General features: G+C 34.8%; 1 non-coding gene across 1 annotated transcript; it reads right to left on the bottom strand.

Moving 5' to 3' along the window:
• Window positions 1–10967: 10967 nt before the first annotated feature.
• LOC128284431 (small nucleolar RNA R71) lies at window positions 10968–11074 on the bottom strand. The gene has a single exon (XR_008274858.1). It is a non-coding gene; the product is annotated as a small nucleolar RNA R71 (small nucleolar RNA).
• Window positions 11075–21721: the final 10647 nt, after the last annotated feature.

Here is a 21721-nt window from a genome sequence, read left to right as displayed (position 1 = left end):
TAGAAATGCGCGGACACCCCATGGAGAGATTCGGGTCGCGCACGGGTCGCCTTAAACGGCGCCGTTTCAGTGCTAGTGCCTATGGTGCAAAACGGCACTGCTATTTAAACTAAAATTTTCACTTTTTTTTTTTTATTTCTTCCCTTTTCTTCTACAAAAAAACAGAGAGAGCAGCCCCTCTTTCTATAAATTTTCTGTGCTAGGGTTTCTCAACCCATCATCGTCGTCGCCATAATCGCCGTGGCTCCATCGTGGACGGTGGTCGGAGCCACACGAAGGCCAGATTTTCAACCCTTTTTAAGAGAGTCCGAAAGCAAAGCCCTCCAAACTCGGAAAATGCGAAAGAAAAGGCCTCTCCCCCTCCCTTTTAAGTCCGATTTTGACGACGGGGAATAGATCCGTTGATGTGACGTGGGATTATCCAGTGAGGTTTCTTCTCTTATTTTGTTTAAAATAAATTTGTAGTAGAAAATAAAAAAATATAAAATAAAAAAATAAAAAAACGAAATGAAACGAAAATGAAAAATAGAAACAGTCAACCTTTTTTTTTTTTTTTGCTTTTTGATTGCTCAATATGCTGTGTGTACCCTTTACAACGTTTTGTTTCTGGGCTTATATAGCAGAAAAAAATACACTTGACTTAACGTTATTACTATTGCCTATGCCTTTGTTGTTTCTTTGCTTCCTTTCTGCTTTGTGGTCTTGTTTTGTTTCTTTTTTTTTTTGCTTTCTTTTGCAGACGCACAAAAGGTCAACGGGGCCGTAAATGGCCGTTTTGGGGCAACGGGACAAAGGGGAGCCGAACCTCAGGCGTTGGACGCGCTGACGACGCACGTGGGAGGGGTACGACATTAGGGGAAACTAGGGTTTCGAAATTGGCTTCGGTTTTGGGCCTATCGGGCTATCCGGGTTTTGGGTTAGGGGTTTAAAATTTTTATTTGGGCCATTTGTAGATTGGGTTTTTGTTTTTTTATTCTTTTTTGTGTTTGGGTTGATTAACGATTTTGGGCTCGGGTAAATTTGGGTACCTACAACTATTATTAGCATTTTTATTATTATTACAATACTATTATTATTATTGTTGTTGTTTTTATTGTTTTGTCTAATTGTTATTCTGTTTAGTTGGTTGTTATATTAGTATTAGAGTAATTTTTTTAATTATTTCCTTTTGATTTATTTAGATTTTAGTTGTGAGTCGATTGCATTTTCGGATGGTCTAAACTTGGTCTATTATGTTTCATATTTCGGGTTATTCATCTACTGCAATAATTTGTCTTGGTCTTCATATGTGTAGTTTTCATCTGTTTTAAGGTACATAAATGTTGAACACTCATTCAAAGAAACGAAAGGCTATTGGGACCTCATGTTAATAACCGCAACCACTTGCCACCAATACCTCACCTTCGACCACCCACCCCATGAAGAGAGGTACCGACATCTGAAGGACAGAGCATTGGGTTTAGGTCATTGTATCGACTGGGGAGCCCTTCAGACTGTGGGTTTATTCCACTGGTTCATTCACTTTTGGCTGCGACTCTATGGATCAATTTTTCGTGATCATGAAGTCGACTTATGTTGAGCTTACCTTAGAGTTTTGCTCTACTTTTTTCTACAGATAGTGCTATCATCGAGGGAAGAACCACGAGCTATATCATTCCGTCTTGGGGGTAATACTTGGCATTTTAGTATTGCAGGATTTGGTGTCACTCTCGACCTATAATCTAATAATTTTTTGGCCATGCCTTAGTTCTCCACCCTCCCATAGCACATCCATAAATCGGTCTCTTTTTGCTGGTTTGACATATATGAGGTTGCCACTCCATACAACCTGAGCTAATCTAAGGCTCAGTGCCTCCCTTTAGCCCTGCGATACATTCACGTCATTTTAACTCATACTTTGACTTGTTGGAAGGAGAGTATGAGCATCATGGGAGCTTTAGATGCATATTTCTTATAGAGCATGCATGAGCAACACCCGGTTGATCTATCCCACTTCGTAGCCCAGTGTTGTCGCCATCAAAGTGAGCGATCACGGAGATGACCTATCTGTATGAGCCCATATGTAACACGCTTGGTTTGTTACTTTGGCCTCCTCGAGACCCCAAGAAAATTGGTACTCTTTCTTTGGTAGGGGGCATGGCACCACAAGGCTTGAATATAATGAAACATATTAGGATGGTCACTCGTCGGCCCAGGCCTTTTGGTAATCAGTATGTGTTGTTGTATCTGAACTAGTAGCATGAGGACTATGAGCATCTAGAAAATGACCTTCCACTACCATCGAGACCCGTTCCTAGTCCTCCTGTAAATCATTCTACTGCTAAGCTTGCGCATTTGGTCATACTCGACGATATTTATTGCCTTCAGTAGCAGCAGTCACAATGGATAGATCGACTTAAGTAGTTACATTTGGAGCATATCAGGCAGCAATTAGCACAGGTTGATGTCATTGAGGTGTATCTGCAATGGATATGCCAGCATTTCCATATTTCTCCACCTAGTCATGCGCCTCGCGATCTTGACATCTCACCAGACTCCGTTAACTGATTTAATTTAGTTTTTTATTTGTTTATGTTTATTTTTATTTTCAGTTGCACTTTTATTTTCTGTTAGTTGTTTTTATTTTACTTGTGAGACTTATCTGTTTTATTTTTAGTTTATTATGCACTATTATTTTTTATTTTATTTTGTCGGTTTTTTTTCTAGTTTGTTATCCCCTTATCTTATTTATTTTGTCTATTTTTTTATTAGTTTGCTCGGAAACATGTACTTCATTTTAAATCGCCTACGATTCCAATTTTTCACTATTCTAGAGTAATAGTCCAAATTCAGGGTAGTTTCAGTTCTCTCCCTCCCTTATGATATTATGCTTATTTTGTGGTTATACTTGCTTATACATTGAGGGCAATGTACATCTTAAGTGTGGGGAGGTTGTTTATATGTTTATATGATTAAATACCTAAAATATTGTTTGTGTTTAAGTAATTTTGTCACAGCTATCATTGAAATTAAATTTTTTTTAATTTAGAGTTTATATTGATTTAGTTTTTGGAATAATTTGTGGATTTTTGTGCATTACTTGATTTATACTTTGAGACATGAGAGAGCCAAACATGATAAGCTGTTTTTCAGAAATTATTATTTTAGGTTGTCTCCTTAAACTGAAGAATTATCTTGAATTTTAAATTTACAGGTTTGACATTAAATCTATAATTTTTTGTGAGCTTTTGAGCCTATAGAGCATATATTTTTTCGTGCTCATTCTATTTTTGATTGTGAGTATGTCAACTTGATTTGTCATTTTAGAACTTGCTCCATTTATATATGTCATTTATATATGTCGAGACCACATTATTGATTTGATATAATGAGATGATAGAGACACTTAGAATTTAACCTATTTAACCTTTAAATAGCTTCCTCGTTGAATTAACCCCTAGAAAACCTCGTTGATCCTAACACATTTTTTTTATCACCCGTTAATGATAACTTGTAACCTATATCTATGTTAACCCTTAACCTAAGCCCCTTTACAACCTTATAAAGACCTAAGGCCCTTTACAACATTATAAAGACCTCTTGTAGGTGTGTCATCCCATTTATATAATAGTGGAGATTTGATTTTCAAGCAAGCAGATGGTAAAAACATTTCTTGTTCGACCGTTGAGTGCATATTACTTGAACCTTAAACACTTTGAGTGTTTTGAGTGAATCTTTAGTAAGGGTGTTTGTAACACCCCGTACCCGAGTCCGTTACCGGAGTCGAACACAAGGTGCCCACAGACTTAACTTAATTGGTTTCACAGTCCATAAAAAAAATTTTTCCAGACAAGCTGGTTACTGCGTCACTGTCGCCTTAAAAATCATATCTGGAGTTTCACAACTCGAAAATCAGTTTCGTAATTTTTCCCTGAAACTAGACTCATATGTCCATCTACAGATTTTTTTCTAGAATTTTTGGTCAGGCCAATTAGTACAGTTTATTAGTTAAAGTCTCCCATGTTACAGGGGTCGACTACACTGACCCTCGTGCGTTACAACTTGAATATATCCTTGTTCAGGGCTTCAATACTGATTCCGTTTGTTTCTAAAGAAACTAGACTCAAAGAGGAATCTATAAATATATGGCATGACTCCTAATTATCTCTGGTTAATTTCTAATGAATTTCCAAAGTCGGAACAGGGAATCCAGAAACCGTTCTGGCCCTGTTTCACGAAAACCTAAATATCTCATAACATACAACTCATATGACCTTTTCGCTCCTTCCATATGAAAGTAGATTCATCAAGGTTAATTTACATAATTTATTCACTATTTAATTCTATTCATACTATTTTTAGTGATTTTTCACTTCCACGTCGCTGCTGCTGTCAGCATCTGCCTTTAAGGTAGATTTTACTTATTTCATAACTTCCATGATTCAATTAGCCCTTTTTGCATACATAGCACAAGGTACAATCATGATTAACCATTCCAATGGCTAATCGTTTCCAAACATTTCCATACCTCTTAGTGATCAACATACAAAACGATTATAGTACTATGCTAAAAACGTATATAAGCCATTTTCGCATGGCTATCCAAAGTTTTACATACCAAAGTTCAAACAAAACATAGTAGCCTATTAGCCATGAACTCAAGGTACTTACCCGATCCGCTGTCCGTGATCAACTCAATAATGTCGCACACTCAGTATCAATAGTGATTCAAAAGCATATAGTGAGTCCGCACACTTAGTGCTATATAATCAACTCGCACACTTAGTGCTATATAATCAAACTCGCACACTTAGTGCTGTACAAATTTTAAACCCGCACACTTAGTGCCAATTTCATGATCATAAATGTTTATACCCGCACACTTAGTGCCGAAATCAACAACTCAGTACATCTCACCTCTTTTCTTTTCATTCAATACTTTCATCACCATATACATACATGTATATAGATTTATCATTCCTTTCGGCATAGTTACATAGACATCATGTCTATTTAAATCAATACAAAATATATGCTTAGTGACTTACCTTGTGTGGTGTAAAATAATTCCAAGTTGGCTACTCGATGACCTTCGATTTCCCCTTGTTGGACGCCTCTCCTTTAGGATCTTGAGCTTAAACAAATAAATTAACTCATTCAACCGCTTTGCTACACATATTGATATTCACATTTTAATGATTTTATGACATACGGAACGGCATGGTAAAATTTTTATCTTGCTACCTCATGCTCTTAGCTATTCGGCTCATAACTATATGCTATAGCCCTACTATCAATACTCCAATCACTCATGCATATATATATATATGGCCGAATGTACAAAGCATAGACTCATCATCACCTATGCTCTTAATTTGATGGCCGAATATGCATACATGTATATACACTATTAATCAATCACTAACATTGCACTTCACCTTAATAGCTAGCTTAGCAAACCTCGATTTAACACATAATTGTTCATAACACAACTTAAGCATACTCTCCATTCCATCAATTCCAAAACTTAATGTCTTACTCAAAAATGCTAAAAAGAAAATCCAAGAGTCATCAATCCACCATCACATGTATCATTAACAAGCTTCATATTTAACATGCAATGGCATTAACACAAAATCCACCTTGGCCGAATACCTCCCCCATGACATAGCAAGGATTTGAACCATGGGCTAATAAGAACATCAAGTTAGCAACCAAAAACATGCATGAATCTCATGGCACAACATCAAACATACCTTAATCTTGATACAAGTATGGCCAAACCTCTTCCTAATCCTCTTCCAAACCAAACATGAAGCAAGAACTCCCTCTTCTTCCTTAGAATTTTCGGTCAAGAGAGAATGAAAAGTATGAACAATTTTTTTTTTCTTTTCTTTTCTTCAACTCACGGCAAGGGGAGGGGGGGAAACACTCACCATTCTCTTTTTTTTTTTTTCCTTTCATTATTAAATTCCCATGCTCATTATTTTTATTTTTTTCTTACATACACCATTGTCCCAACATGTTTTATGACATGTTTTTGCCCATAATCCCTTGTCATGGCCGGCCACTAGCACTTAGGGGGGGAAATTTGACATGCAAGTCCTCCCTTTTGATTACATGCACTATTAGGTCCTTATAAATTAGCCTATCACATTTCAGAAGTGTCACACAAGTCCTACTAACTGAATTCACATGCAATCGACTAAATCGAAGCTTGAAATTTTTACACATTCATAATTACATATTCTAGACAATAAATATTACGTTCAAACATTTCGGTGACTCGGTTTAGCGGTCCCGAAACCACTTCCCGACTAGGGTCAATTTTGGGCTGTCACAGTGTTATTTCTTGTTGAGTTTGAATTTCAAGTAATTATTGAGATAGAGGAGATGCCTAATGTTTTTAAAGCTTAAAATTCTCTGCTTGGATTGCTTGTAATATTTAATGTCATTTTATTGTGAATATCCACTGCATGATTATTTGCAAATTATCCTAAGACATTATGGGTGAAAACAATAAATTGAGAGAAGTTAACTTAAATGTGGGTTGAGAATTTTACTTGAGGGCAAGCAAACGCTAAAGTGTAGGGATTTTTGATAAGCGCTAAAAGTAACATGATTTTGGGTGATTATTCGATGTTAATGGTGAATTTTATACTCCTAATCTTTTAAAATAATGTTTTTATATTTAAGAGAGCTTTTGGGAGCAAAAGAAGTGAAAAACAAGCGAAAATCAGAGCAAGCTATAGGAGCCACACAGGCTGGCCCATTCCACACGGCCTACCACATGGCATGTGATAGGCTACGTCAATTTCGCGAATTTGAACCTAAACTACGGGGAATCACATTTTTTAGGTTTTACGGGAATTCTAAGACGCATATATGACAAAAATAAGAAGATAGTAGTGAGTTGTCATAGAATATTCAAGAAAACAACTCCAAAAACAGCATTGAAATTGACTCGGAAGCATATGTTTGTCAAGATTGAAGATTCCCAGTTCTGTACTTGCACCAAATATATAAAGTTTATAATATATAATTTTATTAAAAAAATTTACAAAGTGTCCAATAGTTTTCATAACATTTCTTATAAATAATATAATTTTTCCATAACATTATAAAATTATTTTCTAAAAATAGGTTTAATTATGCTATTAGTCACTAAACTTAGCAAAAGTTGTGGGTTTAACCATTGTACTTTTATTTGGTAATTTTTAGTCCCTATACTTTTCAAAATTTGAAATTTCAGTCCTCTCCAAACGGTAATTATTAAATTCATTGAGTAAAATTCCTCACACTCTCCCTAAAAATTGAAAAATATAATTGGATGGCTACCTAAACATCCCACCACTGTGTAATTATAAAAAATTATATCCAAATTCAATTACTAGTAGCTTTCCAAACACTACCTAAAGCCTAAAAGTAATTTATTTCAAATAAGATTAAAAACAAAAATGTTGGATTTGCAGTATCTTACATTTTCTATAGTAATTCAAGATTTCGAGAATACGATTGTCATGTTTAGATTTCAAACATTCATAGGAGCCGTAATCTCACATTTACAACATTTACAAGATTATGAGTATAGGCGATAATTTTAATACTACCTCTTTTGTAGTTAATCTTATATTCAAACAAAAATATTAAATTTTAAACAATTTGACCCTATACTTTTATCATTTTAATTAATTTCAAATAAATATAAATCTAATTAAAAACTTGTCGGTTTTACTATTTTATTAATATGTTTATTATTAATTAAGAGTAATTATTTGATACATTGTAAACTCTAATTCATATAGGTTTTTTTAGTAGTTTATAACACCTTTTTATTTAAAAATAATATTAATCTTGAGTAGAGGTGTTCATGGGCAGGGCCGGGCCGGGTTCGAGCATAGCTTAACTAAAATTTAGGCCTATTTATTAGGCCAGGCCGACCCGACCTCCCCAGATTAATTTTTATATTATTTTATATAATTTTTAAATATATATAATACATCAAAAATACTAAAACATCAAAATAAATATTTTCCAACAAGTTAAAAATTAAATTTTAAAAATATGTAGACTTAAATAACACTAAGATAGATGTAACTTAACAAGAAAATGCATCTAAAATAATAACAAAATTAAAAATGCCTTTACAATAATAACAAAATTGACAATAAAATAAGTTTTATAAAATATCCAAACAATAACAACAAAATAGTAGCAACATAATAGTAAAATGGTAGCAAAATAGGGAGAAAACATCAAGAAAATAACATTAAAAAAAAAGAGCAGTTTTTTTATCCTTTAATGAATTTGGGCCGGACTGAGCCCGGACCAAAAATGCCTTACCCGAGGCCAGACACGTTTTTAAACAGGCCTTATTTTTTTGTCCAAGCTCATTTTTCGGGCTTATATTTTTGTCCAAACCCTCCCACATTTCGGGTAGGCCTTTGGGCCGGGCTGAGTGGCTTGACCCATGATCAAGTCTAATCCCGAGTATTGGATAGTTAAAAGGGTGAATTATGTTTGTATTTAAATAAAAGGGCATGATTTAATAAAGAATGTAATTCTATGCTATTTTGTATTAAATATGTGCATAATTTAATTATTTTATTATTTTATGTAACATATTAAATTTGATTTAATCTTTTACAGTTGGACAAAGGAATTACGAATGGTTTATTTGTTAAATCCACATGGACATGAGTCTATTTTCATTCTACATGGACGAAAACATCAAGCAAATTTGGGTCAGGATGCAATTAACTTGATCCAATGCATCCTGGTGTAATTGATGAACAAGTTTGGCAAGCATTTTGGTCATCAACCCGTCCAAATAAGGGAAAAGGATCAAGTTAATTGCACCAGGATGCAATTAACTTGATCCAATGCATTTGAAGTAACATGAGTCTATTTTCATTCTACATACTAATTAGGCAAGGGCATTTGGGCAACTCAAAATTCACTTTTGGGATATTTATGCGGAGGTCCCCACACTTGCAAAACATTCAGAAATCAACCATCAACAATTACCCTTAAAACCGTCCACCACCTTGCTTGATTGAAACATGATTTCAAGCATGAATCAAGCAACCAACAACCACTCCCTTCCACAATATATGGCCGACCAAGCTTGAGAGCATATCATGAGATTCAAAATGCTATTTTTAGCAAATCTACTAGCCATCCCTCAAGTATAAATAGACCCTTTCTTTCCACTATTCAACCATCCTTTAATCATTCCTCGTTTAATCTTTTAACACACATTCATCCATCCTTTCACTTCTCTCTAACTTTCATTCTTTTCCTTTATCTAAGTAATTCCTAGAGAGAAAACTTTCTCTTGGCCAGCCACATTGAGGAGCAATTTGTGGAGGAGCAATCGTGAGAATTGGAGGAAGCTGTCATGATTAGTGACCACACTTATCAAAAGAGTTTTTCTTCCTTTTTGCTCTTCCTTAATTATTCATTATGTTTGCAAGTTGCTTTGTTGTTTTTTTCATTAATGATGATAGATTAATTTTATTTAGTTAGAATGATTGCATTTATTTAATAAAGTTGATTTGAGTTATGTTCATAATATTCTGTGTCTCAATCAATCATGCATGTATTTCATTCATTAAAATGTGATTGAATGCATTAGAATTAGTTGATCGATCCTGACCAGAAAACAATTAATGGATGCAATAAATGGAAGGTGTGTGCTTAATTTAGATCCTGATTCGATGAAATTAAAAGCTTGTAATAACTCGGGAGAGCTCTATTACCTTGCATAACTTTTAAGGTTGTGTGATTAAATTGTTTCAAACCCGATCCATCCCTGTTACTTCAAATAAACTATAAAAAACCCTTAGTTAAATATGATCATGTTAGTATGCACGTTTTTCTAAGAAAAAGATTCTGAAAGGACTTAATATTGGTTTCGAAAAGTTTATGAAAGATCGAGTTGCCATGGAAGATTTTCCAAAATATTATGGGCATGATAAAAATGAACCAAGTTGAATGATGTAATTATTCTAGTCTATTCATGTTATCATTGTTGAAATCTTGTAAATTCTGCTGCTAAATCCATCTCATTCATTTTATTTCATACATTGCATTTAGGGATCTTCTTGCATTTAGTTCATTTAAGTTAATTTAATCATCAATCAACACTCAGAACTATTGTGTTTCTTTCACCAAATTGTTGAATACTAATTTTACAAAATATTGATTATAATGTCCTTATGGAGATGACAACTCTTATACTTACTTATTATTTGATAACGGCTGTTTACACTTGCACAAACCATGTATTAGTAGTTTTTGGCACCGTTTTCAGGGAATGTTGGCTTAATCATTTTTGTGAAATTATTGTTTGCAATTTGGTTTTTATTTTATTTCTAACTTTACAAATTAATTCTTTATTCTTTAAATTTTTTGTGATTTTATTTTCAGGTGTTTATGAGCATAGATTGGATAATCAATTTATTACCTATGGACCCTGAAATTGAGTGGACATTTAGACAAAAAAGATGTGAAAGATTAGCTCAAAGATAAGCCAAAGTTGACCTTGGAAATCAAAATGATGTTCAAGGGAATAGAGCTACTTTTGTTCAAAATCCAGTCCTTATTGCTGATGATAAGGATCGTGCCATAAGACAGTACGTTGTGCCACTTTTTAAAGAGTTAAATCTTAGAATTAAGAGACCAGAGATTGAGGCATTGCAGTTTGAATTGAAACATGTGATGTTTCAAATGCTTCAAACCATGGGCCAATTTAGTGATATGCCCACAAAAGATCTACACCTTCACCTTCGTCTATTCATGGAGGTGAGAAATTCATTTAAGATAGCCGGTGTAACTGAAAATGCGTTAAGATTGAAGTTGTTTTCGTATTTGTTGCGAGATCGAGCATGAGCATGGCTTAATTCTTTGCCACCACATTAATATCTACTTGGCATGAATTAGCTGAGCGTTTTCTGGTAAAGTATTTCCCACCTAGCAAAAATGCTAAGTTGTGAAATGAGATCACCGCTTTTCAACAATTGGATAACGAGTCCCTATACAAGGTGTAAGAAAGATTTAAGGAGTTACTTCATAGATGTCCTCACCACGAGATTCCACACTACATCCAGTTGGAGACGTTTTACAACAGTCTCAACGTACACATAAGGTTGGTGGTAGATGCTTCTATGAATGGTGCTTTTTAGTCAAAGTCTTATGATGAGGCTTACAAAATCATTTAGAGAATAGCCAGTAACAATTACCAGTGGCCGACAAATCGAGCAGCTTCAGGAAGACGAGTAGCCGAAGTGCATGAAGTAGATGCCCATACTTCACTCTCAACTCAAGTATCTTATATCTCTTCAATGTTGAAATAATTTGCTACTAATGGTTTTAATCTTATTGCAGCCCAACCATCAAGTCAATTCAAGGTTATTTCCTGTGAATATTATGGGGATGGTCATTCTTTCGAGAATTGTCCATCAAATCTCGAGTCAGTTTACTATATATGAAATCAACACCAAAATAAAAGTGGATAAAGACCAAGTGGATAAAGACCATAGTCTAACTTCTATAATTCTTCAGGGCATAATCATCCAAAATTTTCTTGGATTAACCAAGGAAATAGATCGAACAACACTTGCATACAGCATAGACCAAGTCAACCCCAATGGTTTAATCAACAAATTCCAAAACCACCACCAGCTAAATCATCCAATAGTTTGGAGAATTTGTTGAGGGCGTACTTGGAGAAAAATTACGCCTTAATACAAAGTCAGGCAACAGCACTAAAAAATTTGGAGAACCAAATGGGTTAGTTAGCTATAGAGCTTCGTAATCGATCACACGGAGCCTTGCCAAGCAATACAGAAAATTGAGGGAATTTAGGTAAGGAATATTGCAAAGTAGTTGCATTAGGGAGTGGCAAGACTTTGGATCCCAAAGCCCAAAGCAATTAAGGTTGAAGAAGAACATACCAAGGGAGAGGAAAGTTAACCAACAGTTGAAATTCTTGCACTAGAAGAGCTAAAAATTACAAAGTTTGATGACGTAAAAATTAAATTAGTGAATTATGATAAGCTAACATCTTCCTTAGATGCAGATTTATCTCCTAAAAAAAGTTGTCTAGTCCCAGCCAAAGTTCCATCACCTCCATATCCTCAAAAATTCCAACCAAATAAGTAGAAACAAGAGGTACAATTCAAAAGTTTTTGGATATTCTAAAGCAACTTCACATCAATATACTAATGGTGGAGGCCTTAAAACAAATGCCCAACTAAGTGAAGTTCATGAAAGATATTCTATCTAAGAATAAGAGACTTAGTGAGTTTGAGATAATAGCTCTAACGAAGGAGTACAGTACATTCTTACAGAACAAGCTACCTTCAAGACTGAAGGACCCGGGAAGCTTGACTATACCCTGTAATATTGGAGAATCTTACTATGGTAAAGCTTTGTATGAGTTAGGAGGAAGTATCAACTTGATGCCAAAGTCTATTTTCAAGCTGTTGGGAGTAAGTGAAGTAAAACCTACGACTGTGACACTCTAATTGGCAGATCGATCTTTAGCATATCCAAAAGGAATGATTGAGGATGTTTTGGTAAGAGTAGACAAGTTTATTTTTCCTGTTGATTTCATTGTCTTAGATTTTGAAGCAGATAAGAAAATGTCAATCATCCTAGGGAGTCCTTTTCTAGCCACCAGAAGAACATTAATAGACGTGCAAAAAGGTGAACTTACCATGAGAGTTCAAGATGATCATGTAACATTTAATGTTCTTAAAGCAATGAAGTTTTCTGATCCGACGGAGGAATTTGGAGGAGTTAGAAACCTTAGTTTCTATGGAATGGAAGAATAGTTTTATTAAATACCCATTGGAGAACACTTTAGGGTCTCAGTCATTGGAAGATGAAGAAGGTAATGAAAATATGGATTTGATGGAAGCTAATTCTAGGAACTATGTTCAACAAGCACGGTTTGAACCCTTAGAGTTAGAAGTTTGAGAATTCGCACAACCGAAGTTCTTAATCAAATAACCACTCAAACTCGAACTTAATTTACTTCCTATTTGAAACACGTTTATTTGAAGTAACAGTTCTACTTTGCCTATGATTGTTTCAGCAGAACTAACAGAATACCAAGAGGAGCAACTGGTCGAAGTTTTAAAGAAACTTAAAAAGGCGATTGGTTGGACCTTAGCTGATAATCGAGGGAAAAACCCATCCTTCTGTATGCACAAGATTATCCTAGAGGAAGGCGAGTGAGGTATAATTGATGGGAAAAAGAGACTCAATCCAATCATGAAAGAAGTAACGTAAAAGGAAGTTATCAAATTGTTAAATGCGGGAATTATCTACCCCATCTCAAATAGTTCATGGGTAATTCTAGTATAGTTTCTACCAAAGAAAGGTGGAATCACAATTGTTGAAAATGAATGAAATGAGTTAATCCCAATGAGGACAGTCACAGGTTGGAGAATTTGTATTGACTACAGAAAATTAAACAAAGTTACTCATAAGGATCATTTTCTACTGCCTTTTATGGATCAGATGTTGGACCAACTAGCAGGTAATAGATTTTACTACTTCTTAGATGGATATTCGGGATATAACCAAATATTTGTAGCCCCGAAAGACCAACACAAAATGACTTTTACTTTTCTGTACGATACATTTGCTTTTAGGCGAATACCATTCGGATTATGTAATGCACGTGCCACATTTCAATGATGCATGATGAAAATATTTACTGATATGGTTGAAATTTTTGTTAAGGTATTCATGGATGATTTTTCTGTTTTTGGTAATACTTATGATGTTTGTTTGAGTAATTTGGCTAAGGAACTAAAGAGACACGAAGAGATAAATCTTGTCCTTAACTGGGAGAAATGTCACTTTATGGTTAATGAGGGAATTGTCTCAGGACACAAAATTTCCAGAAACAGTATTGAAGTTGAAAAAGTAAAAGTGGTTGTAATTGAAAAATTATCGCCTCCAGTTAGTGTGAAAGGAGTTAGAAATTTCTTGGGCCATGTCTGTTTTTACTGAAGGTTCATCAAAGATTTTTCAAAAATTTCTAAGCCTTTGTGTATACTTTTAGAGAAAGACACCATTTTTGAATTTAACAAAGCATGCTTTTAATCTTTTAAGGAATTAAAGAATCGATTAATCTCAGCCCTAATAATCATTACACCTGATTGGAACTCACCTTTTGAGTTAATATGTGATGCTAGAGATTTTGTTGTTAAAGCGTGATGGGTCAAAGAAGAAATAAAGTGTTTCATCCTATCTACTATGCAAGCAGAACTTTGACAGGAGCCTAACATAATTACACGGTAACTGAAAAAGAATTCTTTGCTATAGTTTTTGCTTTTGACAAGTTCCGTTCTTATCTCATAGGTACCAAAGTTACAATATTTACTGATCATGCAACCATTAAATACTTACTTGTAAAGAAAGATGTAAACCGAGGCTGATTCGATGGATACTTTTACTCTAAGAAATTGAACTTGAGATTAAAGATAGAAAATATGTTGAAAACCAAATAGCTGACCATCTATCGAGGTTGTTGGAACAAAGCAAGGTCACTCATTCACTTGTTCTAATCAATGAGAATTTTCCAGATGAGCATATCTTCAATGTAAGTCAAATTAATTCTATGGTTTGTTGATTATGTGAATTATTTAGCATGTGGAATAGTTCCTCAAGAAATGACATACCAACAAAGGAAGAAATTCCTTCACAATTGTCAGTATTATTTTTAGGAGAATCTATTTTGGTTTAAACAATATGCAGATAACATAATCAGGAAGTGTGTAGCTAGAAGTGAAATTGGTAAGATCTTGTACCTGTAACACCCCTAGCTCATATCTGACGCTGGAATAGGGTTACGAGTCTTTACCAGATAACGCATTTCATTCACATACATATATGCAATCATAATCAAAATCCATTCATATCAAACACATTGTCCCATGTAAGGTTCTACGAGACCTTAAAACATGCTTAAAAGTGCTTCGGGACTAAACCGATAACATATGAAAACTTTAAGAAACTTAAAAAATTTTCTTTAATTTCAGGGTCACACACCCGTGTGAACAGGTTGTGTGCCTCACACGGCCACCAGACACGCCTGTGTCACAGGCCGTGTGAAAATAGGCATACATTCTGACTTGCACCACACGGCCGAGGACACGCCCTTGTGCAATCCCGTATGAAAACTAAGGGGGTTACTGACTTGAGTCACACGGCCGACCACACGCCCATGTGCCAGCCTGTGTGCCACACACGGCTAGTAGACACGCCTGTGTATCTAGGCCATGCCAAGTCTGTAGGGTATACTGACTTTAATTCGAAGGGTACCCTAGGTAACATGACTGTGTGTCGCACACGGCTGAGACACACGCCCATGTCTCTACCCGTGTGAACAAAAATAGGCCATTTGTAAAGCCAATTTGCCACCCTTTTCTCATGCACACTTAGCCATCAAAATGGTATCATTCCAACATATATATATAGGCAGCCAAAACATGCCAATTCACACACATATCATACTAAAATTTACCATTCCTCAAGCATTAATACATTAACTAATAATAACCAAATAAGCAATCACTTAGCCATATAAACAACCATGGCAAACATGTCAAAACACATGGTAACTTATATACCTCACATATAATAGTTATCAAGCACATAATTCAAGTCAACTTAAATGGCCATACATATTAACATTTACAAGCCAAATCTCATGGCTAATATCATGACCTAAAATATACCAAAATAACACTAGTTTATACATGCCATATACCATATATACAAAGCTCCAAAAGTACCAACAAGTAGTCGATAGTGTGATGATGGTTCCTAATGATCCCTGATGTTCGAGCTAGCTTCGAAAATCTATAAAACATGGAAAGAACACAAAAAGTAAGCTTTAAAAGCTTAGTAAGCCATACACAAATAAATCTATCATATGAACCTTTACATATCAATTCAAATATGCTAAACATAACTAATCACACACAAGTTCTCAAACCTTTCTCATTGAACATATATTCAATATCTTAATAAATTTCATCATTTACTTCACTTCTCAATACTCGTATGAGTCTCGTATGTACTTGAGTCACTTAGCTCATGCACATAATTTTTGTCAACTTGACTTAGCCCGTTGAACCATTCAGAATCGTTAAGGATACTCGGAAATCACATAAGCTCGAACAATGGCATATCCTAGATATGGTCTTTCATGTTATCACATATCGAAGTCACTGTCCTAGACAGGGTCTTACACGAAATCAATTAACGATGCCAATGTCCCAGACATTGTCTTACATGTAATCACATCTCGATAACCTAATGTCATGACATTCGTGTCCTACACTATTCCTAAGGTTCGTACGGGACTTTTAGATATTATAACTTCATTGTTTCTTGCTCGTATTTGATTGATCCACATTCATAACAATTCAATGGCAAGTAAACACATATAATTCAATTTAAAGACATTTATTTGCATATGAACTTACCTCGTAGTCAGAATAGAAGAACCAGATTGACTATTCGATAACTTTTGATTTCCCTCGATCTAAATCCGATTTCTTTCGTTCTTGATCTATATAAATTCAAAATTAACTCTTTTATTCCTCAATTCGTTCAATTTCATTCAAAACACACAATTTGGGACATTTTACACATTAACCCTTATAATTTCACATTTTCTCAATTTAGTTTTTATTTCATAAAAACACAATTTACAACAATTTCAACTAAACCCAAGCTAGCCGAATATCTATAGGCTCCATAAAAGCCCATATTTATCAATATTTCACACATGTAACCTCACATTTTACACTTTTCACAAATTAGTCCCTTTTATGCAATTTCACTAAAAAACACTTTACAAAACATGATAATCTCTCAACAAATACTCATTTTCCATTATCAAACATTCAAGAACACATGAATTCATCAATGGAAACTTTTAAAATCATCAACACTTTGAAGAATTGAGGCATGAGCTAGCTAGTACACAAAGCAACGATCACAAAAACATAGAAATCATCGAAAATGAAATAAAATGAACCTTCAATTGATCACCAACATGGCCGAACCCTAAAGCTTTATACTTTCTTTCTTTATCTTTTAATTTTGGTGCAAAAAAGATGATAATGGACTAATTTCATGTTTATTTTATTTTAATTATACATTAATTCTATTATTAGCATTTTAACCTTTGTTTAAAACATTATAGTTCATATAATTCAAGGCCATTTATGTTTATCTTTAATAAATACGGGTTTAGGGTTTAGGGTTAGAAAATAGACACCTTTAACAAATAGAATGTAACTTTTGCATTTTACGCGATTAAGTCCTTTTTTTCAAATTGAGCTTTAAACGATAAAATTAGCTCACAAAATTTTCACACATATATATTCACATGCTATAAACACCAAAATAATATTAAAATAATTTCACGACCTCGTATTTGTGGTTTCAAAACCACTTTTTCAATTTAAGCTAAAATCGGGTTGTTACAACTCTCCCCCTTAGGGATTTTCATCCTCGAAAATCTTACCAGTGAATAGGTTTGGATATTGTTTTCTCATAGCATCCTCGAGTTCCCACTTAGCTTCTTCTACCCCATGTCGGTGCCATAATACTTTTACTAATGCTATTTTTTTTATTTCTCAGCTCTTTGATCTCATAAGCTAGAATTCGGATCTGTTGTTCACTATACGATAAATCTAACTGAACCTCAACTTTAGTCGGGGAAATAACATGCAAAGGATCGAATCGATGTTATCAAAGCATCAATACATGAAATACATTATGTATCTTTTCTAACTCAGACGGCAATGCTAGCCGATAAGCAACTCGTCCAACTCGCTCGATAACTTCATACGGCCCGATAAATCACGGGCTCAATTTGCCTTTACGACCAAATTAAAGTATTTTCTTCCACGGAGATACTTTCAAAAACACTCTATCCCTAATCTGAAACTTGATATCTTTTCTTTTCAAGTCTGCATATGATTTTTGATGATCTGATGCCACTTTCAAACTATCACGTATTACTTTCACTTTTTCTTCTGTTTCTTTAATTAGATCAACCCCCTAAATCTTATTCTCACTTAGTTCAGTCTAGTACAAAGGTATTCGACAATGCCGACCTTATAAAGCTTCGTACGGTGCCATTTTGATACTTGATTGAAAACTATTGTTATACGCAAATTCAATCAACGGATAATACTTTTCCCATGTACCTTCGAATTCAAGAATACAACATCTCAACATATCCTCAAGTATCTGAATAACTCGCTTGGATTGACTATCTGTCTGCGAGTGAAATGGGGTACTAAAATGTAGTTTTGTCCCCAGTGCATCTTGCAATTTCTTCCAAAACCTCGATGTGAATCTCGAATCTCTATCTGAAACAATAGAAACAGGTACTCCGTGTAATCTCACAACCTTGTAGATATACAACTCAGCTAACTTTTCAAGCGAATAGTTCGTTCTTACAGGAATGAAATGAGTCGATTTTGTCAATCGGTCAACAATAACCCAGATTGCATATTTCTTACTCGGAGATAGGGGCAAACCCAAAACAAAATCAATAGTCACTCTATCCTATTTCTACTCAGAAATTATAATCGGTTGTAATAAACCAGACGGTACCTGATGCTCAGCTTTAACTTGCTGACAAATCAAACATTTAGAAACAAACTCTGAAATGTCACATATCATACCATGCCACCAATTAAGCTGTTTCAAATCGTTATACATTTTCGTACTTCTTGGATGAACAGATAAAAAACTATTATGTGCTTCGTTCAAAATCATCTGAATCAACTCTGAATTTCACGGAACACATATTTGGCCTTTGAATATTAAACAATCATTGGAATTACATTGAGCTCGTTTTGCTAACATTTCATTATCAACTTTCTAAGCTTCACAAATCTGCTATAAAAACAACAGTCTCACTTTCAATTTATCTACAATCAAGCCGCCATCAGATAGAGCCAATTGAGTATTCATTGCATGTAAAGCAAACAAAGATTTCTGGCTTAATGCATCAGCAACAATATTTGCTTTTCCCGGATGGTAGTCAATTACTAGCTCGTAATCTTTTAACAATTCTAGCCATCTCCGCTGTCGCAAATTCAAATCTTTCTGAGTCATCAAATATTTTAGAAACAATAGCTCCTAAATCTAAATCGTGCATCGGGTATTTCTTTTCATGTGGCTTTAACTATCTCGAGGCATAAGATATAACTTTGCCTTCCTGCATCAAAACACAACCCAAACCATTCAATGATGTATCACTATAGATTACAAATTCTTTACCCGATTTTGCTTGTACTAACACTGGTGCTTCAGTCAAAAGAGCTTTCAATTGATCAAAACTTTTCTAACATTTCTTGGACCATTCAAACTTTACATCTTTCTGAAGCAATCTTGTTAACGGAGTCGCAATCATCAAAAAGCCTTTCACAAATCGTCTATAATAGCCGACTAATATTAGAAAAGTACAGACCTCAGAAACATTTCTCGAAGGCTTCCAATCCATTATTGCAGAAATTTTGCTCGGATCGACTCGAATACTCGATGATGAAACAATATGCCCCAGAAAACCAACCTCGCGCAACAAAAATTCACATTTACTGAACTTTGTATATAACTACTTATCACGCAGAGTTTGCAATACAATTCTTAAATGTTCGGCATGCTTAGTTTCATCTCTCGAATAAATCAAAATATTATCTATGAACACAACAATAAATTGATCTAGGTACGGCCTGAAAATACGGTTCATTAAATCCATAAAGACAGCAGGTGCATTCGTTAGTCCAAAAGGCATAACTAGAAATTCATAATGTCCGTACCTCTTTCTAAAAGTAGTTTTTGGCAAATCTGAGTCTTTAACTTGCAACTGATAATAGCCCGATCTCAAATCTATTTTCGAGAACACTGTAGCCCCTTTCAATTGGTCAAACAAATCATTAATTCTCGGTAGTGAATATTTGTTCTTGATTATCACTTTATTCAACTGTCGGTAGTCTATACGCATTCTCATCATACCATATTTCTTTTTCACAAACAACACAGGAGCACCTCAAGGCGAGAAACTCAGTCTTGCAAAACCTCTATCCGTCAGTTCTTGCAACTAAGCTTTCAATTCTTTAACTCTGTTGGAGCCATTCTGTACGGAGCTATCGATATCGGTGTTGTACCCAGCATTAACTCAATACCAATTTCAACCTCTAGGATTGGTGGTAAACCCGGTAACTCTTTAGGAAACACATCTGAATACTCACATACAACTGACACTGATTTAATCTTCTTTTCAATTACTTTTGTATTAAGCACATAAGCCAAGTAAGCTTCACAACTATTTCTCACATATTTCTGAGCCAACATCGATGAAATCACTCCTGGTAAGCCATTCAGATAATCTGATTCAGTCCAGATAATTTCAATATTCTAACATCTCAAATCAATCATCTTTCTTTTGTAATTTACAATACCATCATGCTGTGTTAGCCAATCCAAACCCTGTCAAATGGCAACAATATCAAATAGGCCGGAAAGCAATTATCCCGAATTATCAATGGACAATTCTTGCACACTTTATCAACCAACACACACTTGCCTAAGGGGTTCGAAACTCTAATTACAAATTCAGTAGATTCTACAGGCAAAGTCTTACTAGATACTAAATTCACACATATATACAAATGAGTTGATCCTGGATTTATCAATGCAATAACTTTAATATCATAAAGAGTAAAAGTACCAGCAATAACATCTGGTAATAACACTTCTTCGCGAGCACGAATAGCGTAGGCTCGTACAAGTGCTCTAGCATCAGATCTTGCAGTAGTTTCTCATGTCGCACCTCTACCACCACTCACATTTCCCGTGTTTCTAGGTGGTCTACCTCTAACTGTAGTGTTACTCGGCCTCATATTCTATACTGTATCTTGTTCAGCTAACTCCGAAAAATCACGGACAAAATGATCCAATGATTCACATTTAAAACAATCCCTATCATTCAATCTACAATCACTAGGATGCCATTTACCATAATGTTTACATTTAGGTCGGTTAGGTCTTAAACTCTCAACACTAGTTATTGAAGTAATTGGAGCTTTGAAGCTCGACTGTTGTCTTACTCGATCTTTGTTTAAATGTCCCACTAATGTATTAGAACGATTTACTAGTCGAGAAATTTCTTCGATGTAGAGTGATAAGATTTACTAGTTGATCTCTTTCTCAAATCTCTTGCTTCAAAATCAGCTTTTCTCTTTTCTTTGCCAAGATCCTCAGCTTTACAAGCCCTTTCAACTAAAACAACGAATTCTTTGATTTCCAGAATCCCAGCTACTAAATTTATATCTTCGTTCAGTTCATCAACGAATTGTTTACACATGATCTCTTCGGTAGAAACATATTCCCGAGCATATTTGCTCAAGCGCACAAATTCTTTTTCATATTCTGTCACTATCATTCGACCCTTTTCAACTCCAGAAGCTCTTTATCTTTCTGATCAAGAAACCTTTGACTTATATACTTTTTTCAGAATTCAGTCTGAAAGAATTCCCAAGTAAATCGTTCTCTAGGAACTACCGATATCAACGTTTTCCACCAATGATATGCATTATCTCTAAGCAAAGATACTACACATTTGATACATTCTTCTAGAGTACAGGGCAATTCATCAGATACTCTTATTGTGTTCTCGAGCGAGAACTCA

The sequence above is a fragment of the Gossypium arboreum genome, chromosome 11, assembly GCF_025698485.1.
Source record: "Gossypium arboreum isolate Shixiya-1 chromosome 11, ASM2569848v2, whole genome shotgun sequence".
In the NCBI taxonomy this organism is placed as follows: Eukaryota; Viridiplantae; Streptophyta; class Magnoliopsida; order Malvales; family Malvaceae; genus Gossypium; species Gossypium arboreum.
Note: the sequence above shows the minus strand (reverse complement) of the source record. Positions and strands in the feature narration are given on the sequence as shown.